General features: G+C 45.3%; 1 long non-coding RNA gene across 11 annotated transcripts in view; it reads right to left on the minus strand.

Moving 5' to 3' along the window:
* Positions 1-20720, minus strand: part of LOC102989825 (uncharacterized) — a 149783-nt gene extending 129063 nt beyond the window's left edge. For 2 of the 11 annotated variants that reach the window (XR_008615825.1, XR_003676828.2), the window contains exons 1-4: positions 20415-20673; positions 18344-18469; positions 11127-11227; positions 9794-9870 (exon numbers count right to left, since the gene is read on the minus strand). This is a non-coding gene — a long non-coding RNA (uncharacterized lncRNA). Of the gene's footprint in view, positions 1-6255; positions 9871-11126; positions 11228-18343; positions 18470-19686; positions 20373-20414 lie in introns of those variants that run through there. The other 9 variants (XR_008615829.1, XR_008615828.1, XR_008615826.1 and 6 more) reach the window with 8 other exon arrangements.
* Positions 20721-21541: the final 821 nt, after the last annotated feature.

The following is a 21541-nucleotide window of genomic DNA, read 5'->3' on the forward strand; positions in this document are numbered from 1 at the left end:
GGTCATTTGTAGAGATGTGGATGTATCTAGAGACTGTCATACAGAGTGAAGTAAGTCAGAAAGGGAAAAACAAATATCGTATATTAATGCATATATGTGGAACCTAGAAAAATGGTACAGATGAACCGGTTTGCAGGGCAGAAATTGAGACACAGATGTAGAGAACAAACGTATGGACACCAGTGGGGGGAAAGCAGTGGGGGGTCGTGGTGGTGGTGTGATGAACTGGGAGATTGGGATTGACATATGTACACTAATATGTATAAAATAAGACTAATAAGACTAATAAGAACCTGCTATATAAAAAAATAAATAAAATTCAGAAAAAAAAAAACAGAGGGACTTCCCTGGTGGCACAGTGGATAAGACTCCGTGCTCCCACTGCAAGGGGCCTGGGTTCGATCCCTGATTAGGGAACTAGATCCCACATGCATGCAGCAACTAAGATTTCGCATGCCACAACTAAGGAGCCCGCCTGCCACAACTGAGACCAGGTACAACCAAATAAATAAATAAATAAACAAATATTTTTTTAAAAAACAGAAACAGAGTCATAGACACAGAGAACAAATAGATGGTTGCCAAAGGGGTAGGGGGTGGAGGGAGTGAGTGAAATAGGTAAAGGGAATTAAGAGGTACAAACTTCCGGTTTCAAAATAAATGAGTCATGGGGATGAAATGTACAGTGTGGGGAATATAGTCAAAAATTATGTAATATCTTTGTATGGTGACAGATGGTAACTTATTGTGGTGAGCACTTTGTAATGCATAGACATATTGAATCGCCATGTTGTACACCAGGAACTAATATAGTGTTGTAGGTCAATTACACGTCAAAAAAATTATGACTGTTGTGGTATTAGCGAGAAAGGCAATGAATTAGGTACTAACTCTTTCAAGGAATCAGAAGGAGCAACCAAGGGTCAGTAGATGTCTGCAACAATAGTTCTGTTAAATAGCATGAGATTTAAAGCTGGGAGTTTGGGGGGGAAAGCGAAGGATCATTTTCTGGAAGTGAAGCAAGTAGGTCAATCTTAGCCCAGTGGCAGGAGGAGTGAAGGAGAGAAGACAGTCACCATTTGAGCTAGTGGTGGGGAAAGCTGTGTCACCAGGGAGATCCAGTTTCCCAGAAGATCTAGAAGATGAAGGAACTGTCCACAGAAGACAAATCCTAGGGCGCTTCTCATGCCTGAGTTTGGAGGGGCTTGGTGAAGGGTTTTAGAAGTTAGGGGGCAGGAGGCAGGATGAGAGAAGGGGAAGCAGGGCCAGATGGGGATTAGATGCAGGGAGGAGGCTGACCAAGGACCATAAACAGGGATTAAGGATGTAATGAGATTGGTCCTGGCATCTGCAGCAGAGCAGTGGTGGGGCTGAGTGGCTGGTGAGGCTGTCAGGGAGAAAAGTAGTGCAGAGAAGTATGTATAAGCATACCACGCCGAAACAATCCAGTATATGCTGGGGAGGGGTTGTCTTGCTGGGTGTATGCAGTAATCTGGGCTGCTCACCCTTCAAGTCCGGCTAAGGACGTGGGGAAGATGGGCTTTTCCAGAACTCTGACACTTACCAACGCTTTTCCAAGAATGGTCAAGAAATTGATGAAAAATTCAGTGAAAGAGAAGAGAGCGCAAGAACAGATACCAACATAGATTTGATTTAAAATGTAACAATGGTGAAATTTCAGTTTGGTGAGGAAAGAATGGTACTTTATTTAATAAGTGTTGCTGGGACTTCCCTGGTGGTCCAGTGGTTAAGACTCCCGCTCCCAATGCAGAGGGCCCGGGTTCTATCCCTGGTCAGGGAACTAGATCCCACATGCCGCAACTAAAAAAAAGAAAAAAAAAAGATCCCGCATGCTGCGACGAAGATCCCGCACCGTGGCAACGAAGATCCCACATGCCACAACTGAGACCCAGCGCAGCCAAATAAATAAATATTTTTTAAAAATAGGGGCTCCCTTGGTGGCGCAGTGGTTAAGAATCCGCCTGCCAATGCAGGGGACGCGGGTTCGAGCCCTGGTCCAGGAAGATCCCACATGCCATGGAGCAACTAAGCCCGTGCACCACAACTACCGAGGCTGCGCTCTAGAACCCGTGAGGCACAACTACTGAGCCCACGTGCCACAACTACTGAAGCCCACGTGCCTACAGCCCATGCTCCGCCACAAGAGAAGCCACGACAATGAGAAGTCCGCGCACCACAACGAAGAGTAGCCCCTGCTCGCCGCAACTAGAGAAAGCCCGTGCGCAGCAGCGAAGACCCGATGCAGCCAAAAATAAATAAATAAATAAAATAATTTTTTAAAAAAACTAATCAGCAAAAAATAAATAAATAAGTATTGCTGACTCAACTGGGATCCCACCAGGAAGAAAATGAGGTAGAACCCCTATCTCTCACCATAGTGAAACAAAAAACAAATTTCAGATGGTTTCAATGTATATATGTAAACAATATGCAGAATATATAAAAAATATATTACAAAAAGCCTTTTATTTTATTTTAGGCCATGCCTTGTGGCTTGCAGGATCTTGGTTCCCCAACCAGGGACTGAACCCAGGCCATGGCAGTGAAAGTGCTGAGTCCTAACCCCTGGACCACAGGGGAATTCCCTCCAAAAAACCTTTTAAGCCAGACCAGAAAGACAGAAACTATAAGAGAAAAGGTCGACACATTTAATTACATTAAAATGGTAAATTGTTTATGGCTAAAGATACCTCAACCAAAGTCAAAGGGAATTAATAGAATATGAAACGATTTGAAATCCATGTGAAAGACAAGTTAATATCTATATTATACAAAGAGCTCCTGGGAATTCCCTGGTGGTCCAGTGATTAGGATTCAGCACTTTCACTGCCGTGGCCCAGGTTCAATCCCTGGTTGGGGAGCTAAGATCACGAAAGCCACGTAGTGCGGCCCCAAAAAAAAAGAGCTCCGATAAAGTGATAAGAAAAAGACAAATAATCCACTGGAAAAAAGGAAAAGGGTAGAAATAGTTCCCAGAAGAGCAATCCATATGTCTAACAAGAATATGAAAAGATATTTAGTCTTACTAGTTGTCAGGGAAATGTAAATTAAAGTAATCGCGTGTTATCACTTAATACCCACAGATCAGGACTTCCCTGGTGGTCCAATGGTAAAGAATCCTCCCTATGATGCAGGGGACGCCGGTTTGATCCCTGGGCAGGGAACTAAGATCCCACATGCTGTGGGGCAACTAAGCCCATGTGCCACAACTACTGAGCTCACACTCCTCAACTATAGAGGCTGCATGCCACAAACTACAGAGCCCACGCACCCTGGAGCCCACACGCCACAACTAGAGAGACGCCCATGCGCTGCAACTAAGACCCGACGCAGCCAAAAATAAATAAATTAATTAATTAAATACCCACAGATCAACAAAAAAGAAAAACACAAATGACACCTATTGTTTATGGGAATATGGGTAAAATGGCTCTACTCTCATTCATTTCTGGTGAAAAAGTGTTTCCTTACAGCCATTTTAGAAAACAATCTGGAAAGATCTATTAAAATTGAAATATACACACCCTTTAACCCAACAATTCATACCTGGGAATCAACCCACTTTAAAAATAAATAAATAAATAAAAGCAAGAGCACATAAAGATGGATATGTCCAAGAATATTTATGGTAGCATTAGTCAAAGTGGTGAAAACAAAACAAGACAAAACTGAAAACCAAAAGGAATGAACCTTAATAAGGCAATGAGTGAATAAATGGTGGTATATCCATGTTACAGAATATTATACAGCCATTAAAAAGGAGGAATTTAGCACTATGCTAATTGATGTGAAGGGTTAAGTCAAATAAGCAAGAAGAAGAGATATATATGTAACATGGTCACACCTTTATATAAAAATAGTGACAAAAATAATCCTATACATCAGGGGTCCGCGGCCTGTTAGGAACCGAACCGCACAGCAGGAGGTGAGTAGCAGGTAAGCGAGCAAAGCTTCATCTGCCACTCCCCATCACTCTCATTACCGCCTGAACCTTCCACCCCCCGCACCACCACGCCGTCCATGGAAAAACTGTCTTCCACGAAACCGGTCCCTGGTGCCAAAAAGGTTGGGGGCCGCTGCTATATATGTTCCAGGTTTTTTATGTGTGATTCTATCAACAGGTGGAAAGTCTAGAAGGACACATACCAGAGTGTTAACAGTGGTTTTCTGAGGAAGAAAAGTCAAAATGATAAATAAGTAAAAATTTTAAAAGAAAAAAGGCATCTATAATAATAACCATTTTCCCAACTTTTTGTAAATTAACACATTTGGTGTGTGTAAATGCATAGAGAGGCAAATGAAGGGACAAGCACCAATGTTATAATGGTGGATTTTCTCAAGGTTGGGGGATTTCAGGTGATTTAAATTTTCTTTCTTTTTCTTTTCAACTTGCTTAAATTTTTACAATGATCAACATTACTTTTCTCTTCATTGAGGGAAAAAATGTTGTGTGTGTGGGTATGATCAGCAAGTCTTTAGTGGCATGCAGGCACCAGAGGCCACCCTGCAGAGGGTGAGGGAGCATGAGGGGGCCAAGAGAAAAGCCCGCTTGGTAGACCACAAGGACATAGGGATGAGTAAGGATGATTTGAATTAGATGTCAATTTTAAAATGTGTGAGGGGCTACATGGTTTTTCAAATTTATTTAGGCATACACAAGCATAAAAAGTCGAAATCATAGGTGTAGACAACCTCTTCTGAAAGTGTGGCTGTGAGTGGTATAAAAATGTGATGGCAGGACCTTGAGGGGATTAGCAGGCTTACTCCAAGAGAGAGAGACTTGAGCATGTTCATCAGCTTATGGGATGGGGCCAGTTGGGAGGGGGAGGGGACTGAATACGTTTGAAAAGAGATCATGAGGGGAGCCCCAGAGAGGCCCATGTTCCCAGGCCTGGCTGCACATCAGAATCACTGGGCCCACCCAGAACTACTCATTCAGACTCTCCAGATGCTGAGCAAAAAAATCTGGACTTTAAATAAGACACTTGAAGAGCACTAAAAAATATAGCAATTATCTAGGAATAAATTTAACAAAAGAGGGACTTCCCTGGTGGTGCAGTGGTTAGGAATCCGCCTGCCAATGCATGGAACATGGGTTTGATACCTGGTCCGGGAAGATCCCACATGCCACAGTGCAACAAAGCCCGTGCGCCACAATTACTGAGCCTGTGCTCTAGAGCCCATGAGCCACAACTACTCAGCCTGCACACCACAACTATCAAAGCTCGCATACCATAGAGCCCACGGGCCGCAACTACTGAGCCCGTGTGCTGCAACTGCTGAAGCCCGCGCGCCTAGAGCCCATGCTCCACAACAAGAGAAGCCACCACAATGAGAAGCCCAAGCACCTCAACGAAGAGTAGCCCATGCTCGCCACAACTAGAGAAAGCCCGCACGCAGAAATGAAGACCCAATGCAGCCAAAAAAAAAAAATTTAACAAAAGATGTGCAAAAAGCATTATAGAGAAAAAAATTTTTAATTAACTGAATAAATGTATGTGTGTGAGTATACAAATGATTGGACACACACACACACACACCACGTTCGAAGATTGGAAGACAAACTTCCAGGATACAAACTTCTAGTCATAAGATTAACAAGTTTTGGGGATGTAATGTACAGCATGGTAATTATAGCTAATAATACTCTATTACATACTTGAAATTGCTAAGAGAGTATATCTTAAATGTCCTCACCACACAAAAGAAATGGTAATTATGTGACTGGTTGCAGTATTAGCTAATGCTATGGTGGTAGTCATTTTGCAGTTTATAAATGTATTAAATCATCACGTTGTATATCTTAAAAATACAGTGTTATATGTCAATTATATCTCAATAAAGCTGGAAAAAAACAAATTTTGTTAGGTCTCCCCCATCTTATATCTTCTCTTCTTAATATGTGCACATTTGAAAAAATAAAGAAGGATTAGAAGACTCAGTTTTGAACAATGTACTGATCTGTAGATTCAATGCAATCAAATCAAAATCCTCATGGTTTTTTTTTTGGTAGAATGTGACACGTTTATTCTAAAATACATACGGAGGGGGCCTCCCTGGTGGCACAGTGGTTAAGAATCCGCCTGCCAATGCAGGGGACACAGGTTCGAGCGCTGGTCCAGGAAGATCCCACATGCCACGGAGCAATTAAGCCCATGTACCACATCTACTGGGCCCGTGCACCTAGAGCCCGTGCTCCACAACAAGAGAAGCCACCACAATGAGAAGCCCACGCACCACAACAAAGAGTAGCCCCTACTCGCTGCAACTAGAGAAAAGCCCACATGCAGCAATGAAGACACAATGCAACCAATATTAATTAATTAATTAATTAATTTTATTAAATAAATAAACTACATATGGAAATGAAATGGCCAAGAATAGCTTCCTAAATATATATATATGGGAATATCGCTCTACTGAATATCAAACTTCATAAAAGTACAGTGATTAGGAGAGGGTGGTATTTGTGCAAGGATAGACAGACTGAAGAAAAGACTAGAAGCTGATGTCGAGATGGACACAAGCTGTGATTTATGTAGCACTAAAGAGTGCAGGGAAAGATGAGCCTTTTCATTAAACAGAATGAGTGTTCATATCAGGGAAAAAATGAAACTCGACCCTTACCTCACACAATAGTGGGATCATAAAGACAATAAAAGATTAGAATAAAGAACAATAAAGATTATAAAAGGTGATAGAAGGTGAAAGAAAAGTTTGAGGATGAAAGCCTCAGGGTGGTGACAGATTACTTTTCCTGACACAAAAGCACCAACCTTAAATGAAAAGTCTGACAAATTTGGCTTCATTAAGATTAATAAATAATTCCATTTGTGCAACATTCTAAAACAGGCAAAACTGGGACTTCCCTGGTGGTCCAATGGTAAAGAATCCGCCTTCCAATTCAGGGGACACAGGTTCGATCCCTGGCCAGGGAACTAAGATCCCACATGCCACGGGGCAACTAAGCCTGTGTGCCACAACTACGGAGCTCACATGTCTCAACGAGAGAGCCTGCACGCCCCAAACTACAGAGCCCACATGGCCTGGAGCCCGCACACCACAACAAGAGAGAGAAAAACCCACACACCACAACTAGAGAGAAGCCCGCGCACCACAACGAAGAGCCCCCGCGCCGCAATGAAAGATGTCACATGCCGCAACAAAGATCACGTGTGCTGCAACTAAGACCCAACACAGCCCAAAAAATAAATTAAATAAATATTAGAAAATAACTGCAAATATTAAAGAAGAGAGGTGCTTCTTTAAAAAATAAATAAATAAAACAGGCAAAACTACCCCATAGTGTCTAGGAAAACATACTCAGCCTGAAAATGATCAAGGGAAGCAAGAATGAGATTGTACAGAAGTCAGGGTGGTGGTTCCGTGAAGGGGAGGAGGGGCTGAGGCTTTGAGGCTAACAACGTTCCCCAGTGTTCTCTTTCTTGACCTTGATGAGGTTACATGGGAGTTGGCTTTGTAATAATACATTAACTTATACATTTATGTTTCATGCTTTTTTCTGTATCTATAAAGGTTTTAAGGGAAAAAAATCTTCCCATGTGATTCTGATGAGCAACCACATCCAGGCACCCCTCATCTAGAGCCTCAATGGAGCAGCACTGTAATAGCCACATCTGTTTCAGGTGATAGAATCTAATCCTGACTCACAGATCTCAGACATCAACTCACATATCTGAAAAACCCAGGGTAGTTTCAGGAATGGTTGGTACCAGATACTCCAACAAGATTATTAGGAACCTCCCCTCTTTGCTCAGCTTCCTCCTTATCCTGCAGGCTCTCGACCCCAGGACAGCCCTCACAAGTCCAGGCTAAGTCCTGCAAGGTGAGTCACATGAGCAGAAAGAAAACGTCCCCTTCTCTGGCATCTCAGCAATAGTACTGGGTTGGCTCTCCCTGGACTGAACAGGGTCACATGCCCACCCCTGACCAATTGATGTGGCCAAGAATCTGAAGTATGATTGCCCAGATGTGAGGGTAGAGTCAGCCTCACCTGAATCACATTATCCATATGGGAGAAAAAATGAAGTTTCCTCTAAGGAATAAGTGGGTGTCATTACCAACAGAAAAGGGAAAAGATGCTTGGACAGAACAATAGGGATCCATGGGCTAGAAGACCCAGTGGGGTCAGAGGAGAGGTGTGGTAGAGGAAAATGGGCAGGGGTTGGGGGGAGGTGATTGTCACTAAAGAGTGGGACGTCTGGGCTTCCCTGGTGGCGCAGTGGTTGAGAGTCCGCCTGCTGATGCAGGGGACACGGGTTCGTGCCCCAGTCCGGGAAGATCCCACATGCCGCGGAGCGGCTGGGCCCATGAGCCATGGCCGCTGAGCCTGCGTGTCCATCCGGAGACTGTGCTCCGCAACAGGAGAGGCCACAACAGTGAGAGGCCCGCGTACCGTAAACAAAACAAAACAAAACAAAAAACAACAAAAAACAACAAAAAAGAGTGGGACATCTGAATTGTAATTTCAGAGGTGGAGCAGTTTCGGGTGATGACAGGGTCCAAGGTGTGGCCTTGGTGGTGGGTGGCAGGGCTGTCAAGGAGCCAAGACCCCAGGGTGTTGGAGGCTCAAGAGCTCATGCCCAAGTCTTCATTAGTAAGGGTGGAACCCTAATAAGATGTGCGCACATGTGACTCAGTCTCAGAATGGTATCTGACACAAGAAATACAACCCAATAGCCTAAAGTAATTAACAAGCAATTTCATTCTTTAGTCACACCTCTCAAGGGATTTAAAGGGAGTCAAATACATAGTTCAAAGCCACACTAATTAAAATCTCCTCATGCCCTGGAGCTACTCAACCTCTATCTCCCACAAAAAAAAAAAAAATCAATCAATCAAAAATGCTCCTCCTCCATACCCAGTTCAACCCAGCCACGTTCCCACACGGAAGAATCAGTCTTCTTTAGGAAGGGAAGATGGAGGGAGGAGAAATTGGACCAATAATTACAGGACTCTTTTTTTGGCTGGGGGGCACGTGTCTACGCCAGCCTCTCACTGACCATTTTTGCCCCATCACAAGGAGAGTGACTTAGAAGGTACGTAAAAACAGCCACTGGGAGGGCCGCCATGAGGTGCCACAAAATGAACAGGAGTTTTTACACTTGTGGTCTCCAACCCCACCCCTCTCTTTGTGAGCCTCCATCTCAGAACCTGGAATTAATGTTGAATAAGCAGAAACAATCATGGCAGAAGCTCAAGCAGGAGCCACTTTCTCCTCTCAATAACGGACCTAGTAGGTTTTTAAATTTACTTTAACAATAAACATGGACTTGTTTTATTCAGTATAATAAATCGAGAATTAACATTTTGTTCGTTTGTTTCTTTGTTCTGGCCGTGTGTGTGGCTTGCGGGGATCTTAGTTCCCCCACCAGGGATCGAACCCAGGCACCCTACAGTGGAAGCACAGAGTCCTAACCACTGGACCGCCAGGGAATTCCCCAAGAATTAACATTTTGAGGAAAATCATTCTGAGGCTGTCAATGACACTGGTCAATTCTGGACCTTCAACTTTAAGTCTAACAAACGGTAATGCAAATTTAAATAATAATGACGTACTATCTCTCACCCATTAAACAGGAAAAAAAGTAAAATAATAAAACCCAAAATTGGTGAAGTTATTGGGAAAAAAGCACATCCATACATTATTAGTACAATCCTTTTTGAGGAGAGAGGTGATCTGACAATACTCATCAAATTCCGTATAATATTTATTCATAAAATCATTCAAAAGATGAAGAAAATCACACACCTTCTCATGCTTCACCACCATCAACACTCCAGGGCTGGGCATAGATTGTCTTATCTTTTTTTCCAATTTTTTGTATTCTAGTAAAATACACATAACATAAAATTAACCATCTTAACCATTTTTAAGTGTACAGTTCAATGTAAGTACATTCATATTATTGTGCAACCATCCACCTCCAGAACCATTTTCATTTAGCAAAACTGAAACTCTGTAGCCATTAAACAATAACTCCCCATTGCCCGCTCCCCTCAGCCCCTGGCAACCACCATTCTACTTTCTGCCTCTATGAATTTGACTATGTTAGATACCTCTTATAAGTGGAATCATACAGTATTTGTTTTCTTGTGATGGGCTTATTTCATTTAGCATAATACCCTCAAAGTTTACCCATGTTGTAGCATATGTCAAAATTCCCTTCCTTTTTTTTTTTTTTTTTTTTTTTGTGGTATGGGCCTCCCTCTGTTGCGGCCTCTCCTGTTGCGGAGCACAGGCTCCGGACGCGCAGGCTCAGCGGCCATGGCTCACGGGCCCAGCCGCTCCGCGGCATGTGGGATCCTCCCAGACCGGGGCACGAACCCGCGTCCCCTGCATCGGCAGGCGGACGCGCAACAACTGCGCCACCAGGGAAGCCCCTCCCTTCCTTTTTAAGGCTGAATAATAATACATTGTATGTATACACCACATTTGCTTATCCATTCATCTGTTGATGGACACTTGGGTGGCATCCACCTTTTAGCTATTGTGAATAATGCTGCTATGAACATGGATGCTCAAATATCTCTTCAAGGTCCTACTTTTAACTCTTTGGGGCATATACCCAGAAGTGGAATTGCTGGGTCATGTGCTATATTGTCTCATCTTTTGCGGGGTATGGCCTGGCTTCCGAATTAGAGGGTATTAAGAGGTTGGAGGGGATGGGCTGTGTGACCTTGGGCAAGTTACTTTCCCTCTCTGAGAGCAGATCCATGTTTCCAAACAGGGACTTTTGTTAACCACACACATTCCCAAGCCCATTTTCCTGGGAGATTCTAATTCAGTGCCTGTCCTGCAACCCAGGAATTCTGAATTTTTTTAAAAGAGCCTCAGGTGATTTTTATCATCATACAGGTTTGGGAATCACAGGGCCCGAGGAATTCCAAAGGCCCCTGTGGCTGTGACTATGACCTCAGTGGTTAACAGAGTAATGTGGAGTCCTACTGACTGGGTTAAATTCCTGGTTGCCAGTTACCAGCACCACCTCTATTTCATCCACTAAAGGAGGGTAATGGCGCCTACCACAGGACTGTTGCATTAAGTAAATGGAAATGAAAGAAAATAAAGATTTAGCATTTACCTAGTACTCAAAAAAGTTCTCGAAAATCTTTGCGTTATTCCCAGCGGTCCTCTCCTTCAGCCTGGCTGGTCCTCTCGCAGTGGGTAGGTTCCTGTCGCCACCTGGTGGTGAGACTAAGTCAGTGCATTCACACAGCCTTTCCCCCAGTCCCCCACCCAACTCTGCCCCAACTCCCACCCTGCCCATTCCATCCCAAGCTCACCCTACTCAGAAGCCTCAAATACCTCCGTGAGGGTGGAAGACCAAGGCGGGAGGGCCTGGGGTCTGAAGGTCCCAGCAGCCCCGAGAGTCCATTCCACAGCCTCAACCTAGTGATGGTAAGTCATTGGCACAGCTCTGCCTCCCTAGATGGTCCTGCACAGGCTGGTCTGTCCTGCCCCCTCCTTAATAGTAAGGATGGAGCTGAGTGCCAGCTCTGTGCTGGGGGCCTTACAGACATTGTCTCACTCAGCCCTCACATAAAGTAGACGGACTTATACCTTTTCCACAGATAAGGAAATTGAGGCTCAGAGAAGTTAAGTGACTGGCACACAGTCACACAGCTTGCAGTGGCGGAGCCAAGTCTCAAACCCAGGTGGATCTTAAACCACGGCTATTTCTACTAAGCTACAAGGCCTCTAAGCTAGTGATTCCCCACCTTGGCCGGACATTTAATTCACCTGGGGAAACTTAAAGACTACTAATGCCTGGGCTCCACCCCAGAGATTCTGGTTAATTGGTCTGGGATATGGCTTGAGCACTGGGCTTTTGTGAAGCTCCCCTAAGTATTCTTGCGCGCAGCCAGTGAGAACCACTGCTCTAAAATCACCCATTCTGTTTTCTGTTTCTTGGGGCTCTGGGGGTAATGGCAAACTTCCCATAAGCGATCTGAACCGAGGTATTCCACTTCCGCCAGCCTCACAGATGCACTGGAGGGCGAGAGTGCCACGTGACAGTCCAAGCCTGCAGCAGAAGTCCAGGTTCTACCGCAGGGAGGATAGTGGAGGGTGTGCTCCCGGGCGCGCCAGCACCCACTCTGGAGCGAGGCCTGAGGATGTGGGGCCCCGCGTTCTGCTGCGTACTGGCTGTGTGTCCTTGGGCAAGTGACTGCACCTCTCTGTGAAGTTGCGAGTATGGAAAACATGTATAAAAGTAGCATCAACCGCATAAAATGGCTGAGTATTAAATGAGATAATTAAGAGAAAACCCACTTAGAACAATGCCCGGAACCCAGCAAGCTCTCAATAAATGTTACAACTACTGCTGCTGCTATTATTATTATTATTCCTGACTCTGACAATAGCTCCCCGTGTGGACTACTCACCAATTGATTAGGAGTAGCAAAAACCCTCTCCCGTTTCATAACTACTATTCTCTCAAATCAAAAACAGAGAGCCCCGCCCAGAGGCGGGCACATGACTCGAGCTGGCCAATCAGAGCACCTCCATCCTCAGACTTAAACCGACAGATCCAGGGGTAAGCAAGTGACCAAGTAGAGCCAGTCAGGTCCCCACCTGGAGGAACTGTTGTGGTCAGGGAGCCATCAGAGGTCATCTTTCCCGCTAACGCAGAGGAAAGCAGAGTGAGAGAGAGACTTGGGGACTCCTTTTGAGCCCCTGGGTACAGCCATGCCTGAGGTGAGACTGCGTCTAGCTGACCCAGTCGAGGGGCCAATCAGTTCCCTTTTGAGCTTATGCTAGTTTACATTGTACTTCTGTCACCTGCCATCAGCAGAGTCCTACCTGGCTTTAGGTTGGGTTCATAGACCCTGATCACCCCCCAAGGATTCAGCTGAGATGATGTCCAGGAAGTGGCTTCTTACATGGAGGTTGCATCCTGAAGGCAACTCTCAAATTACTTTAATTGCCCATAAGTGAAAATCGCACATAGCAGAATTGCCCTTGACAATCTCTCATAGATTGACGAGGACTAGAATGCAAAATGTTTTCCTGGACTTATAACAGCCATCATTGGGACAATAAGAAAAACTTATTGGGCTTCCCTGGTGGCGCAGTGGTTAAGAATCTGCCTGACAATGCAGGGGACACGGGTTCGAGCCCTGGTCTGGGAAGATCCCACATGCCGCGGAGCAAGTAAGCCTGTGCACCACAACTACTGAGCCTGCGCGTCTAGAGCCTGTGCTCCACAACGAGAAGCCACGACAATGAGAAGCCCGCGCACCGCGATGAAGAGTAGACCCCGCTCGCCGCAACTAGAGAAAGCCTGCGCACAGAAACGAAGACCCAACACAGCCAAAAATAAATAAATAAATTTATTTTTTTTTAAAAAGAAAAACTTATTGGTCTTTGGCCAAGGGTACGCCAGAGTTCATTATACTATTCTTTCAAATTTACTATGTGTAAATTTGAAATTGTCTCAAAAATAAAGGAAAAAAATGAACATTGGAGGAAAAACTAAAGAAAAAAATTTTGAAGAAAAATATCTCATAAGTTGCCTGTCAAATACTGTACCTGCCATACGTGAGCACCACACTGGAGACACAAATGGACTCTGAACAACTGCCAGGGGCGGTGCTCCCCCAGGGGTGCAAGGAGTCCACATCTCTTCCCCCGAGCACCGGGTGGAGAGACAGGCATTTAAGGACCCATTTGTGCCAGGAATCTGTATCTTTAAACTCTAGAAACACTAGACTTGCATGTCGTGGGACCAAGACAGAAAAAGAGACAGGCAGGGTCTCCCTCTCCTCCCAGTTCACAGCACCTGAGATAGTTCTCTGTCTCTGTCTCTGTCTCTCTCACCTCATTCAGTTATTCATCACATGCTGTGGACCCTGGAGAGACAGCTGTGAATGGGATGGACAAAGTCCCTGGCCTCATGGAGCTTGTCCTCACAGCTCATGTGACATTATTCAGAGAAGTATGGGGAATTACCCAACAGTGAAATAGCGTCTGCCTTTCTTTTTTTTTTTTTTGTGGTATGCGGGCCTCTCACTGTTGTGGCCTCTCCCGTTGTGGAGCACAGGCTCCAGACGCGCAGGCTCAGCGGCCATGGCTCACGGGCCCAGCCGCTCCGCGGCATGTGGGATCTTCCCGGACCGGGGCACGAACCCGTGTCCCCTGCATCGGCAGGCGGATTCTCAACCACTGCGCCACCAGGGAAGCCCGCGTCTGCCTTTCTTGAGGGCTTCCTGGAGATGGTGCTGTATTGAGTGGTTCTCAAACTTGAGCGGGTATTTGAATCCCCAGAGGATGTGCTAGAATGCTGATCGCTGGGCCCTACCCCAGAGCTGCTGATGGTCAGATGTGAAATCTGAGAATCTGCGCTTCTAACATGTTCTGGAGTGACGCTGTTGCTGCTGGTCTGGGGAACCCACTTTGAGAACCACTGCTTTACTGAGAGGAGTAATTTCAAGAGTGAGAGTTTCAGGCCCCACAGGAGGCTCTGATCACTCAAGGAACTTTTAAAACTCCTACTGCCCAAGACCCACTTCATACCAATTAACTCAGAATTTCTGAGAGGTAAAACCAAGCATCAGCACTTTTTAAAGCCTCCTGAGCTGAGTAATTCTAACACACAGCCATGGCTGGGCATCATGACCCCCAAACTAACCCAAACCCAGACTGAACTTCAGTTTTACCCAGATTTGCCTTCAGCTTGGTCCAGACATCTCCCAGTTGCAGGCCCTTGGGCCAGCCCTGTGCTGGGCTGTCTGCAAACTTATTACCAATCTCACAGTCCTGCAAGGCCTCTATCATCATCCCATTTTATAGATGGGAAAACTGAGGGCTATGTCCACCTGGGGAAGAAAGCAGCAGAGCAGGATTCTAACCCAATAGTGCTCAGCTTTTCTCTTCTTCCTGACGCCACTTTGCCTCAGTGTTTCCCAGGAATGCATGGCATTTGGGGCTGGACCACCGTGCCTGTTTCCCATGTTACAGGACATCTAGAACCTCGAGCTCCTGCCTCTAAACACCATGAGCAAACCACACACACACACACACACACACACACACACACTCCGCTGTCATTGTGACAATTCAAAACACCCCACACGACTTCCCTGGTGGCGCAGTGGTTAAGAATCTGCCTGCCAGTGCAGGGGACATGGGTTTGAGCCCTGGTCCGGGAAGATCCCACATGCCACAGAGCAACTAAGCCCATGTGCCACAACTACTGAGCCTGTGCTCTGGAGCCCACAAGCCACAACTACTGAGCCCACGTGCCACAACTACTGAAGCCCGCATGCCTAGAGCCCGTGCTCCGCAACAAGAGAAGCCACCGCAATGAGAAGCCCGCGCACTGCAACAAAGAGTAGCCCCCACTCATCGCAACTAGAGAAAGCCCACGCACAGCAACGGAGACCCAACACAGCCAAAAATAAATAAATAAAAATAAATAAATAAACAAAACACCCCATACATTTCCAAATGCCTCACCTGAGTACCACTGCATCAGACACTAAGCACCAGGCATATCCCAGAACACTTAAATGTCCCTTCCTAAGTCTGCCCGACACCTCCAGTGACACCTAGCCCTACTATTAGATTCTTCCAATTTCTGGCTTAAAATCCAACCCTGCAATAAACTTCAGCTCAAAACCTCACCCCAACCTGACTCTAGCCACAATCAAGTTCCTGAATTGCTTGTTAAACCTAACACCAACTTCACAACCTTCCTAAAACCTGACTTCCAGACCCAGTCCTTCAGATGCTGTCATTGATCTGAGTCTTCAGAATATCTAAATGTCCCCCTTAACTACACATCCTCACCTCAGCTCTCTCCACCTTATTTATTTATTTTTTATTTATTCTCCACAGCCTTTCTGAATGTACAGTTCTCGTCAGCTCACCTTCTGTTCAACAACTTTCCAAGTCTTCTTAGCACCCACTCATGCCCACTAGCATTAAATGTCATCTTCAGTAGGACCCAAACATAACTTTCTAGTTGCAGCCATTCGCATTAGGTTCAATTACAAGTTTAAAAAATCCCCATGTCACAGTGACATCAGCAAGATGGGTTTGTGGGTTTTGTTTTGTTTTTTTCCTTCTCTCTCTCTCTCTCAAATCAAGGCTCCTACCTGGTTGCTCCACAGTGGCAGCTCACATTCCCAAGATTACCTCATGGTCCAAGATGGCTGCTAGAGCTCCAGCCATTAGGTCCCCTTGCCAGTCAGTGAGAAGGAAAAAGTAACCAAGAAGGGTGCACCTCTTCTGTAAAGGACCCTCCCCAATAGCTGGAATTTAGCTACATAGATGCAAGGAAAGCTGGGACATGTCTTTTTCTGCATGTCTATATGCTCAGCTACAAATCAGGGACTTCATTATTAAGGAAGAAGAAAACATACTGGAGGACAAGTAGATGCTTCCAGGCCATTACACCTCCCTCCCTACCCCTAGGAAGGACCTCAGTTTTGAATCTTATATCATCAGACTATATTATTCTTCAAGGATTTTGGCTCCTGGCTCATGATTCTCTGGCATGCTCCTGTCCTAATTCTTGGTGATTTCCTTATCCAAACTCTTCCAATGCCCAGCCTCTCCGTTTGTTGCCATGTACTCCTCTCCCCTGTGGTCTTGTCCTCTACTTTCCCTGTGCCACTAGATTCCATCATCACTCTGTCATAACTGACACACACACACACACACACACACACACACACACATACACACACCAGAATTTCCGTCACATCTCCACCACTCTCTAACCCAGCTCACTACCTTTCAAAGTTTCTGCAGGGACTAGAGATAACACAATACTGCACACCTAGTAGGTGCTTGTCAATGGGATGGCTCCACCAAGCACCAGCTGTGTGACCTTAGACAATTTACTTAACTTCTCTGAGCCACAGACATGAAAGTGTGCTGTGAGAATAAATTGAAAGTACTGGGCACAGTGCCTGGCACATGGTAGGGGTCATTACTGATCAGCATCATAGTCACTGGTGGTAGCAAATCTTCGTCTTCTGAAAGTAGATTTAATTTTAGAAAACAGCTAAAATTCAGGTGGAATTGAGTCTGGTGACTATTGCCAGTGATCAAGCTGAGAAATGTCATTTTTAGACCAAAACAAAGTGTAATTATAAAGCCACAAGCTTGTTTTTCTTTGTGGAGAGGCTTGGTGTTCTGGTGTCAGATCAGAAGGTATCAGAAGTTATGTGTGTTCCTGATCTGAATCTTATCCCTAAACTCACTCTCATTTTCACCAAAATCTTGACAGCCAATCCTAAACCCACCCACCCCTGACCCAAATCTAAACATTGACACCGCCTCTAATTTTCCCACACATGCTCACCACTTTGGCCCCTACCAAAACTCTGAAGTTCCTTTTTATTCTTTTCTGAGTTCCACTTTGCTTCTTTCTATTCCTATCATGATCTGGACCCAGACTAACTCTCAAAGGACTCAAAAAACATGTCATTGCATTCAAAGTGTACAAAATTTGAGTACATTCTCCTCAAAAGTAACTAAGTAGGGACTTCCCTGGTGGCCAGTGGTAAAGAATCCGCCTTGCAATGCAGGGGGCGAGGGTTAGATCCCTGGTCAGGCAACTAAGATCTCACATGCTGCGAGGCAGCTAAGCCCGCGTGCCACAGCTACTAAGCTCACCCACCTCAGCTAAAGCCTGCCTGCTGCAAACTACAGAGTCCATGCACTCTGGAGCCTGCGTACCACAACTAGATTAGAGAAAACCTGCCGCCCAACTAAGAGCCCGCGTGCTGCAACGAAAGATCTCCACGTGCCGCAGCTAAGACCTGATACAGCCAAAAAAATAATAAAAATTTTTTAAAAATAAGTAACTAAGTAAATGTGAAACTTTTTAACTAAAATTATTTTTCATGTATGTTTTGAGAAGTGACTTTTCTTCTTATATATTCAAAATTATGTATTAAAATTTAAAGTGAAATATAGTTTACACTTAATAAATATCCAAAATTAATCAAATTTAAATGGTTTTTAGAAATTTTAACTCCATCTTATTAAACACTTTTAGAAAAACTGAACTGTTCTCAAAATAGCATCCAACTAGTTGCCAACATGAAGAATTGCTACCATGCTTCACACGTCATGTCCAGACCTACATATGCACAAGTTTAAGTCATGTGAATTGTTCAATACTGTACAGTGTTCCTCAGTTGCCATGTGCAATTGTTATGAAGACAGTGCTGATTAATGAGACCCTTCAGAACATGAAAAAAAGCAAGTAAATGGACACTTTGTTATGCAAGTATCTGTCATATCCATGCAACCCGAGAGGAGAGATATGAGAACTGCATTTACCTTTTCTTTCACTTAAAAGCTTCTGCTGCTCAAATCTTCCCCGCAGCTCCAAAGCAGGGTCCATCTCTGGCATTGGCCGAAGCTCAGCCAACACGCCTCTCACAGGCCGGTACAGGAATCTTTGTTCTGAGAACAGTGGGCAAGAGATGTGAAGCAGTGTTCCCTGGGGCCTGAGCAGTGTTAGGTAGGGGATGTTTACGTTTACAGCCTGCTGAGCGCCAGACACCCTGTGGTTCTTGGCATGGATTTGTTTGGGGGTGGACATTCTCCAGAACCCTCTGAAGGGCAGTTCTTAGGCAGGGTCGCTCTTGTCCTGGTCGAGGGGACCCCACTGCTCCATGGTGCCGAGTTCTTTGCTGCTTGGAAACATTTGGCATAAGCTGTGCCTTTTACCTGGAACATTCTCTTTCCTAGTCTTTGAAATCCTTCAGGTCTCAGATTAAAAATTCACTTCTCAGACAACCTCATCTGTTCTCTATATACGGACTGCCCACCCACCCCGCCACCCCGCTATTCTCATGGAACCCAGTTCTTTCCCTTCTTGGAATTTATTACAATTAATAATAATGAGAACATTATAACTAATTTGTTTATTTATGGCTTTACCATCTGTCTTTCTCACAAGAATGGAAGCTCCATGAGGGCAGGGACCACATCTTTTTGTCCATCACTGTATAACCAGTACTGTTTGGCACAGAGTCAGTGCCCAGGAAATACTTGTTGACTGACTCTCAGCTGTGAGTTTCCTTACCTTTCATATCAGGGTTTTAGTGTCTGCCTTATAAATATCATCATAACGGTGGAGAGAGAATGGGAACAAGGGCCTCACACACGGTAGGTGGTCAATAAATGCTATTATGATTGTTACACATTCAGAGTCAGATGAGGACCAAAGAATCTTGGAGGTTGGGGCTTGAGGGCTATTTAGAGTTGGATGGGTTTCATGGAATAGGGATTCCAGGAGGAACAGCTTGAACAAAGGCATGAAGGAAAGAAAGTATAAAGGAAATAAGTAAACCTATGGGGCTGGATGGAGAGTAGGGTATGAGACAGCCCTGTAGTTAGAAAGGCAGATTGGGGCCAGATCAGGGAGAGCCTTGAATGCCAACTCAGAACACTTAAACTTGATCGTAGCCACCCAATGACGATTTTTGAGCAAAGTTGTCAACAGAAGAAGTGGTATTTTAGGAAGATTAATTATGGCACATCTGAATCAGGTGGACCAAGGAAGTGGCGAAAGGCAAAAAGACTGTTTCATTCAAATTCCATTTCTAATCGTTTCGACTGTATAAAATATCAAAGGGTTAAGAACAAAAGCTCTGACAGGAGACAGAGCTGGTTACCATCTGGCTGATGCTGAGCAGGTCACTTCACCTCCCTGGGCCTCAGTTTCTCCACCTATAAAATGGAGAAAATAATCTCTACCTCGCCTATCTCACTGGACTCTTGTCCAGTGAAAATCACATGAAATAAGGAATTCCCTGGTAGTCCAGTGGTTAGGACTCAGCGCTTTCACTGCTGAGGCCCAGGTTCAATCCCTGCTCTGGGAACTAAGATCCCGCAAGCCGCACAGCCAAAAAAAAGAAAAATTGTGCTCATTAATTCACTCATGAAAAAAATGAACCTCAACCATGTGTCAAGTTGTGCTCTAAATGCTGAGGAGACAGAGATGAAGCTGAAGTGCTCCGAAAAGGAGCACATAATTACCAATTTTTGAGCACTCACTGTATGCAGCTTTCCATCTGTCATCTCACTTAATCTGCACAACATCCCTTCTAGGTCAGTGCTTTATCAAACCCACTTTATAAATGAGGAAATGGAGGCCCAGAGAGGTTAAATCTGTCACCCAAGGACATTCACCTCTTAAGCGGCAGAGCTTAGAGCTTGGGCTCAGGACTGACCCATGCCTGACACAGCTGCCTCCCTCTTAGTTCTAGACCTTTGAATACATCTGCCTGTTTCCAACCTCTAGGTCTCTACCTGGCTGTTGCCTTTCCAGGTATAGCCCATCCCACTTTTTTTTTTTTCCTTTCTTTCTTTTTTCTTTTTTTGGCTGCAGAACTCCCCTCACCTTTTTGAGTTTCAAGTTTTAGATCAGGTTTCAGGAAGCCTCTAGGACCCCCAATAGGGCCCCTCTTCTGGGCTTCCTCTGCACTTAGCCAAACCTCTCCCATGATATTAATCACATCAACACTACATCCCTTGTCTCTTTGCTGGGAATTCCCTGGTGGTCCAGTGGTTAAGCCTCCATGCTCTCACTGCTGAGGGCCCGGGCTTGATCCCTGGTTGGGGAACTGAGATCCCACGAGCTGCAAGGTGAGCCAAAAAAAAAAAGTTCCTTATCAGTAAAAAGATATTTAGGTGGACACCCAGAATATAGGCATGTTTCTTTATAAAGTATATACACATGCATCTATCAATCCATATACATTAAATATTAGTAAATCCTAGTTTTTATTTTTTTAATGAAAAAGAAAGATAAATACAGGATCTGATGTCATATTTTCTTCCCATGCCCCATTTACCACCAACAAATTATCAATACAAATCAGCATCTCTAAGCCAAAGCTCGGGGTGCAGGAGGACTTGGTACAGTGATGCCATCCTTCAGGCCGCTGAGGATCTGAGTTTTCAGCCTCTTCCCTCAGTGGGCCAGGCAGGGGGGTGGGTTCGGGGCAGGAGCACCTCCCACAGTGCTGCCACCCTCTTGAGCCAGCAGGAGGTGGGGGTGAAGCTGAGCCCCGGATTAGCGGGGGCCCGCGGGGAAGCATCTAGGGCTGCAGGGTGGCCAGAGCAGGGGCTGTGGATAGGCGCAGGCACCATGCCGCTGCAGGATGACACCCTCCGAGAGGTGTGGGCCTCAGACAGGTCTGGAAAGCCCTCACCTCATCCTACCTGAACCCTGGTGGGGGGGCCAGATGGAGGGTTTAGGGAGGGGCAGGAAAAGGGGAGGGAGACAGACTGATTCCTTTGCTACCCTCAGCGAGCATGAGGAGGAAGGCCAGAGCCCGGAGGTCCAGCAGCGCACCAAGCAGGTATGTCACCCCTGATTGAAGAAGAGACAGAGCTCCCCATGCAGCTTAGGGGGTCTGAGAGTGGGGAGGGTCCCCCTCAGCAGCTTCTGGGGCTTGTTGCTTCCCTGGAGATTTTTGTTTTGTTTTGTTTTTGCACGAAGGGGGTGTTTCGGGGTATGGGGTG

Source organism: Physeter macrocephalus, chromosome 18 (assembly GCF_002837175.3).
Source record: "Physeter macrocephalus isolate SW-GA chromosome 18, ASM283717v5, whole genome shotgun sequence".
NCBI lineage: Eukaryota > Metazoa > Chordata > Mammalia > Artiodactyla > Physeteridae > Physeter > Physeter macrocephalus.